The following is an 8,691-nucleotide window of genomic DNA, read 5'->3' as shown; positions in this document are numbered from 1 at the left end:
TACAGAGCCTGCAATTTTTTGTTGATCTTGAAATGCTTGACATGCTTGGCCTGCTCAGAATCTCCTCTGCTTCCAGGGCATGAACCACGTTCTGTTGCTCCCTTGTGGTAACTTATGCACGTTTGGTTGCTGTTGCTATTACCCGGCAAGCCCCTCGAGTGTAGGGACTCTGTGTTAGTCACTGTAGGCTCTCACGGTGCCTCACACAGGACAGCACATGGCAGATTTTTCATAAATGCTTGTTGGACAAGTGAGTGCAGGCCAACTGGCAACTTGGTCCTTGTTCCCAGGCTGCTGTTATGCCAAGTCACAACCCCAACCTCAAGTCAGATCACTTGCTATCAAATAATTTACTTATGTTTCCTGGTTAATTATAAAGGACATCACTCATGAACAGCCAAATGGAAGAGGGCAGAGGCCAGGTATGGGGAAGGGGCGTGGAGCTCCCTTGCCCTCTCTGGATGCACCATCCTTCCAGCACTTTGATGTGTTCACCAAACTGGAGGCTCTCTGAATCTTCTTGTTCAATAGTTTTTGTGGAAGCTCACTCTCCAACCACCTCTTCCCTGCCACCGCCCTCCACTTCTCAGAGCTCAGTGGGAGGGGCTGAAAGTTCCCACTCTCCAATCACTGGGTCTTTCTGGTGACCAGCCTCATCTGGAGACTATCTAGGGGCCCCCACCCTAAGTTACCTCCTTAGCATAAGCTTAGGTGCAATGAAAGGGGCTCATTACAAATGATAAAAGACACTAATATCCCTCAGAAAATTCTAGAGTTTTAGGAGCTCTATGCCAGGAACTGAGGATAGAGCCCAAATGTATTTCTTAGTATGCCACAATGATACTTAGAATAGTTCCTGGTATGCCATAAAACCTCGGTAAATGTTATGTCATTGTCACCAACATCAGCACTACCTTCCCAGAATTCAGCCTACTGTCTTGCAATTAGGCAGGTTCCCTGGGATGTAGACTGAAGATATAAATTATAGTTTCTAATTAAAACAGGAAAGCAGTCAGGAAAATACAAGTGTCGGTACACTGAGATTTGACATCCAGAATCTGTTCATTCCAAACAGAATGTCTCTGCCTAAAAGGTGACGCTCAGGGCAAAAGACCATATGGTGGCTTGGTTGGTGGCATCCGGCAGAGTGCTGGAAGAATTATTCTTTGGCCCACCTGTTTTTAACGAAAACGGTCTGGAAAAGAGAGTAAGCCACCCATTATGTATACACAGAGGTACGTCAAGCATTAAAAAACAACTCAGAAATAACACACTGAAAAATATTTGCCTCCAAGATGAAAAATAAAATACGATTTGATGGAGAATGTTGACAATGCCAATCTGTGTTAAATTTGCATGGGCCTCTGGGTCCTTGGCTTGATAGAAATAATTTTCAGGCAGGCTAGGATTTTAATTAAAATGGAAAAACACTCACTGCACTCTCTCAAGTGATCATTATCAACAAGGCGATCATAAGGTTGGAAGAAGCTGGTGAGGATTTGCAGGTGGTTGGAATAACTTTGCATGGAACTTTCCATGCTTGTAGGAGTCCTTAGACATGATTTCATTTAAAACCATTATTTTACAAGAAAAGAAACAAGTCTAGGGAGGTGATATGACTTGCCCACATCCTACACAGTAAATTAGTGACATACTTTAGCCTTGCCAGCCTCCATCCAGGCCCTCCCCTCACTTCCACCATTTTAAGAAACCTTGTATAAGTCAGCATTGGTTCCTCCCATCTCTGTCTCTTTCTATTTCCAGTCTTAAAAGGAGAGATTTTCAAATGTAGAGAATGTTTGATATGCTCACTATATTTCTGGAGCTTTTTTGTGCTTTGAACATTTCTGTATAACAAAATGATCTTCCGTCATAGGAAATAATGCACCCCCCCTTTTTTTCCCTCCCAGAGTCTTCTCTATGCAGCATTCTTTTTTTTTTTAAGATTTTATTTATCTACTTGACACAGAGAGAGAGATGGCGAGAGCAGGAACACAAGCAGGGGGAGTGGGAGAGGGAGAAGCAGGCTTCCTGCTGAACAGGGAACTCAATGTGGGACTCGATCTCAGGACCCTGGGATCATGACCTGAGCCGAAGGCAGACACTTAAAGACTGAGCCACCCATTCTTGATAGATGTTGACCTAGGAAAGTAGATGTTCTCATCACTAGAGGACACCTCAGGTTTCCATGTTCTGTCAGATCTGCTAGGGCCTCCAAGTCAGACCTCTGGTCTGTGAGCGCCCTTCCTTTCTTGGCAGGACACACTGGGCTGGAGGCCATGGTGTCAGACTGGCTCTGCTCTACCGGGTAGTTCATGTCATACCTCTGGGCCTCAGTTTTCCCTTTTGTAAAGACAGAGTTGGGCAGGCTGGAAAGCCAAAGTCCATTCTAGCCTCATAACTGTCATCCCACATTTAATTTTTTTAGAAGGCAGTTTCTGCTCTTATAAACTGACCAAACTGGCTGGTGTCAAATAGATTGTATAACTGAATGAAATGTGAAATTGATGTGTTTTTTCTCCATTAATAAATTATACAAGACTCACAGTCATCTTTCCCCTAAAGGCTGATTACTTTAGTGGTGGAGATTATTCCCCCATCTGTTAAATATGTCAGAAATTAAGCTGGAAAGAAATTATATGGACTCCTATATCAGTAAAAGAAAAGTTCACTCATCCAGGAAGATGGGAGTGAGAACAACTTAAAACAGGTAGAATGCAAACAAACCAGTTGCCTACTATTTCTTACTATGCAGCAATAGAAAACATAAATAACATTCTTTTACTGAGGGTAGAAGAGGTAGCACAGTCAAGAAGCTTCGTTGGAGAAAATGCTCCAGATTCTTTTGTATCCCCAACATTAAGCTCTGTCTTCAAGACAGATGATTACAATACATTGTAATATATTATGTTACAATAATTGTAACATTATTGAGGACAGTAGTGATGGTTTGAATTTCCTCCAAATGCTTTTCAAATTTCAAGCTCTATTATTATTAATATCATCATCATCATCATCATCATCATCATCATTATGTAGGGTCCATCTCTGCATCCCCTAATCATGGATAGTATCTTAGTCTGTTTGGGCTCCAATTGCACAATACTGTAGACTGGGTAGCTTATAAGTAGCAGAAATTTATTTCTTATGGTTCTGGAGGCTGAAAGTCTGAGATCAGGGTGGAGACCCTCTTTGGAGTCACAGACTTCTCATTGCATCCTCTCATTGTGGAGGGCCTAGGGAGATCTGTGGAGTCTCTTTCATAAGGTACCAATCCCATTCCTGAGGGCTCCACCTTTGTGATCTAAGCACATTCTGTAGTACCATCACAGTGGGCTTTAGCATTTCAACATACGAACTTAAGAGGGGCGACAAATAGACCATAGCAGATGGTGACATCACTGTGCTCTTTACACAATTCTTGAGTTTGAGGCCAGAATGGTAGTAGTGCAAACTACTTCTGGCAATGAGATGGATTGTTGGAAAAGAAAGAAAGGAAGGAAGGAAGGAAGGAAGGAAGGAAGAAAGAAAGAAAGAAAGAAAGAAAGAAAGAAAGAAAGAAAGAAAGAAAGAAAGAAAGAAAGAAGAAAGAAAGAAAGAAAGAAAGAAAGAAAGAAAGAAAGAAAGAAAGAAAGAAAGAAAGAAAGAAAGAAGGAAGAAAAGAAAGGAAGGAAGGAAGGAAGGAAGGAAGAAAAGAAAAAGAAAGGAAGGAAGGAAGAAGAAAGAAAGAAGAAAAGAAAGAATAAGAAAGAAAGAAAGAAAGAAAGAAAAGAGAAAGAAAGGAAGGAAGAAAGGAAGAAGAAAGAAAGAAAGAAAAGAAAAGAAAACCTACAAAGGAGTCCAGGAACTTCTGACTCTCCCCAAGGTTTCCCGACCATCTGGGGTGGGCACGACTTGGTGAGGTCAGACCGAAGACTGAGAACATTTTCAGCACTCTCAGAATCCTGTCATCTTCATCCACCAGACTCTAGCCTCACTTCTGGGAATCCTGTGACAGGGTCTCTAGATCCACATAGAATTCTTTATTTTCCTGCTGCCAGCCATCTGGCACTTAAGCACCCTCCAACGTGGATAGGAGAGACCCCAGGGTCTGAGAGTTGGGGACTGACTCCAGGGGTCCACCTTTCTGAATTGGTCTGTGGCGGGAGGTTTCTGGGATTGTATTCAGCTGGAACTGTGGGGATCCTTTACTCCTGTGTCCAGCACTCCCAAAGGCCCTCAAAGTGGTGTGGACTGGTTAGATCAGAGTGAATGGTAGTAGTAACGCCAACCATACCACAGAAGCCATGCATTGAGTGTTTTCTAAGTGCTTGGAACTGTTAACTTCATGGTCATTCTTATTTAACTTTTTTTTTTTTTGAAAGAGAGAGAGAGAGAATCTTAGCAGACTCCGCAGCTGAGTGTGGAGGCCAACGTGGGGCTCAACCCCACAACCCTGAGATCATGATCTGAGCCAAAATCAAGAGCCAGATGCTCAACTGACTGAGCCACCCAGGTGCCCCTTAATTCTTATAATAACCCAGTGAGGTGGCTATTATCCCCATTTTACAGGTAAGGTACTTGAAACTCAGAGAGATGAAGTAATTTGCCCAAGCTCATACAGCGTGCAAGTGGCAAAGTTAGGAGGGAAATCAGACAGTTTGACTCTGAAGCTACGCGCCCACTGTTGCTGGTTTCTCCTCGGGGTTCTATTTTAGAGGTTCATCCTTGGAAGGCATGGGAAAGACCCACAGACACACACTCTCCCTCCCCTTAACCTGGCCAGAGAGCTGAGACCCAGCGCCTCAGGCAGGCCTGCTCCTCACATGTGGGGGGCCTAGGACAGGGTTTCAAATGGTAGCCCACATGACCAAATGTCTAAATATTTTAAAGTTATAAATCCAGCTGATACGTTGTTAATTAAAATGAAATGTATTCTGTTTCTGCCTTGACAAATGTATCTTCATAACCCTGAAACTGATTAATATATGTGTGGTATAATAAAGAATACATACTTGGTCTGTGTCCCCAGTTCCTGGCACAAAGCTCCTAAAACTTTTAGACTTTACTGTCTTTGTATGCTGATGAGATGGCTTTTGAGGTGGGGTTGCGGGAGGGGCTAGATAGCTCCAGAGCTGGAGCTGGTTGTCAGACCAAGCCAAGGCTAGAGGACTGAAACACTCAACTCCATAACACCCCCGACTCCCAACTTCCAGGGAAGGGAAGGGAGCTGGACATTGAGTTCAATCGTCAGTGACCAATGATTTAATCAACCACACTTATGTAATGAAACCTCCATAAAAATCCCTAAGCAACAGGGTGGAAGTAGATTCTGGGTTGGTGAACACAGGAAGATGCTGGGAGGGGGATGTGCCTGGAGGGAGGCATAGAAGCTCTGCACACACACACCAACCCTCCATCCTTTGCACGACTCATCTCTTCCATTTGGCCGTTTCTGAGTTGTATCCATTAAAATAAACTCGTAATAGTAAGGAAAGTGGTTTTTGGTTTTTTTTTCTGAGTTCTACAAATCATTCTAGTTAATTATAGAAACTGAGGAAGGAGTTGTGGGAACCCCAGAATTAATAGCCTGTCAGCCAGAAGGGCAGGTGGCCCAGGGACTCATAACTGTCATCTGAAGTAGAGGTATTGTGGGAAGGGGGCCCCTCGCCTGGGGTCTGCACTAACTCGGGATAGTTAGTGTCAGAGTTGAACGGAATTGTTGGATGTCCAGTTGATCTTGGAGAGTTGAGGGATTGGTTGCTGGTGTTGGGAAACACCACACACATGTGGTGTCAGAAAGACCCCCACAGTATATAAAGCTAGGTCCTTTAAATGATTATAGGCTGAGTGACTGAGGCACAGAGTTTTTTTTTAAAGATCTTATTCATTTATTTGTCAGAAAAAGAGAGAACACAAGCAGGGAGAGCAGCAGAGGGAGAAGCAGGCTTCCCGCCGAGCAGGGAGCCCAACGCGGGACTCGATCCCAGGACCCTGGGACCATGACCTGAGCTGAAGGCAGATGCTTAACCGACTGAGCCACCCAGGCGTCCTGAGGCACACAGTTTTGACTGTGTGTATGATCTGTGGGCCCTTGTAAGCACAGGCCCGGGGCTAGGGCACCGCCTGCCCAGGTCTAAGGGTGGTACTGGCCTCAAAGGACATTGGGGATTGTCTAACTCTATGACCAATAACAGGATTCTAACAGTGTCCCATGATAAAAGACAGCTTCCTGTGAGTTTGGCGTGATGGATTCAGGTGGAGCCACAGTAAAGATTTAAGTTGAGCACTTTGGTTTGACTTCATTTTTGTTGTAATAATTCAGTTTTTATATTACCATTTGGCATGAAATTATTTATCCCTAAACTCAAGCGGAACAATTGACTTTTCTTGTCAGTGTATTTAAACTCTATTAGGCAATGTAGGTTTGAGTTCCAAGACTTAACAGAAATGCAGTTTTACCTTTGAGGAAATGTGGTAGTAATTTTCCCCCATGCAGAAACACCCCTTTGACATTTGGAAGGAACAATGCTCCAAAGGAAAGTATGATTTCTTTTTTTTTAAAGATTTTATTTATTTATTTGCAAGAGAAAGAGAATGAGAGACCGAGAGCATGAGAGGGAGGAGGGTCAGAGGGAGAAGCAGACTCCCTGCTGAGCAGGGAGCCCAATGCGGGACTCGATCCCGGGACTCCAGGATCACGACCTGAGCCGAAGGCAGTCGCCCAACCGACTGAGCCACCCAGGTGCCCCAGGAAAGTATGATTTCTGATTTTAAATGTTTCAGGTCAAAGACGAAAGGTTAAGCTCACTGCTATACATAGAGCTTTTATAAGCTAAAAGTAGAAATGCAGTAGAAAAACAGGGAAAGGAAGAATCAACAATCAATGAAAAAATATTCAACTTCACCTGCAACTGTAAAACACAAATAAAAACACTAGCTGTTGTTTTGTGGATTACCTTAAAAAAAAAAAACCAACCTGTTAGATTGGGGGGAAAAGATTGATAATATGAGAAAACAGACTTTTTCAACCTACAGGAGGAGTGTCGATTGGGTAGACTAATTGGGGGCACAGGGCCACTGGAGTGCTTTCTATTATAATTGAAAATGTTCAACAACACTGACTCAGCAACTAACTTCTAGGAATTTACCCTAAAGGAACATACCGCGGTCTAAACATGTATGAATAAGGATGTTCCTTGCTACAATGTTTAATATTAGAGTGCAACATTGCAAATTCAAGTACCCCCAAGGGCAAACACTATTCAGATATCTACTGCAGGTTTGGGGCGCCCCAATACCACCTTTAGCTTCAATAATTTTCTAGGACTCATAGAACTCAACAAAGTCATTATTCTCACAGTGACATTTGTCATAGCAGAAGAACACAGATTAAAATCAGCCAAGGGGAGAGGCACACAGGGCAGGGTCTAGGAGACACCAAGTACAGTTTCCAGATGTTTCCCCTGACTCCTCAGGAACAGCAGATAGCACCAATTTCTCTCAGCAACCATATGTGACAATATGCATGAAGCATTGCCAACCAGCAAAGCTCACCTGAACTTTGGGACCCAGAGTTTTTTTTAATTGGGCCTTAGTCACACAGACATGGCTGGCTTTAGTCTCTAGCTCCTCCAGAGGACAAACTGATGCTGTGCAAACCAAAGCCCCCCAACCATACATCACATTGTTTGCGAAGACTACTCAATATGGCCCAGGGCCCCCAGGTAAACAGGGACACTCTTACTGGGCTGGAGAGGTAAAGGGTGTATATGATGGAGGTCCCACCATGCCACTCTAGGGAGCTTAGATTTTATTCTGTAGATGGTGAAGATTCACTGAAGAATCCTAACAAGAGGCTACCAGGAAGAGATGTGTGCTTTAGAGAGAACATTGTGGCATCATTAGTAATGATGAATTGGAGTGGAATAAACCTGGGGGCTGGGAGGCCATTGTACTTATCTAGGTTAAAGATGCAAATGGGATCTCAATGCTTGTTAATTCCTGTCCCTGGCAGCACTGCTCCCAACTGAGGCCCAGCCTCACGTGCAAATCTGACCTGGCTGCCGTTATATTAAAATGCTTAGCTCCACTAATGAGTGGGGTCCAGAAATGGTCTGGTTGCCAAGAGCTTAATATCTGGGGCATGTGAGATGAACCCGGAGAGCCCGAGCCTTTCCCTGGGCACATCTCCTTTCTCCTCATACCCATGATTGTGTGCACCTCTATTTTACGTTATTTGCTCCAGGTGTCCCAAAGGACAGCTGTCCTGAGCTTCCCGAGTGACCAGCTGCCTGGACTAGGCCAGCTCACTCTGGCACAAAGACCAGATCATCCTTCCTCATCTTCATTTCTGGACATGTTCCTGCTCCTCACAGAAAGAGTTCCTGGACCCACGAATTCTGCCATCCACCCAACTCCAAACTCCCAGCAGTGTCCAGAGGAGAATGGCTAGTGCATGCTCTCTCTCCCCTCTCCTGGGCCCATGCAATCAGTACCAGTGAGCCTGGCCCTCTTGCCCACTGGTCCTGGCTACAGCCTCAGAATCTTTCCCAACAAAGGACTCCAGGCAGCCACTCTTAAGGATTAGTATTGGCTGTCAAGACGAAAGCCATCTGTCACCATTTGCTAGAGGGCTCTGCCCCCTGGATGTCAGTACCCCCCAGGAGGATTTCCACTTCCCCATGGTCTTCCAGTTTGCCTTGCTGGAAG

The sequence above is a fragment of the Mirounga angustirostris genome, unplaced genomic scaffold (genome assembly GCF_029215605.1).
Source record: "Mirounga angustirostris isolate CCGP_5_RB_7025 unplaced genomic scaffold, mMirAng1.0.hap1 SCAF_14, whole genome shotgun sequence".
NCBI lineage: Eukaryota > Metazoa > Chordata > Mammalia > Carnivora > Phocidae > Mirounga > Mirounga angustirostris.
Note: the sequence above shows the minus strand (reverse complement) of the source record.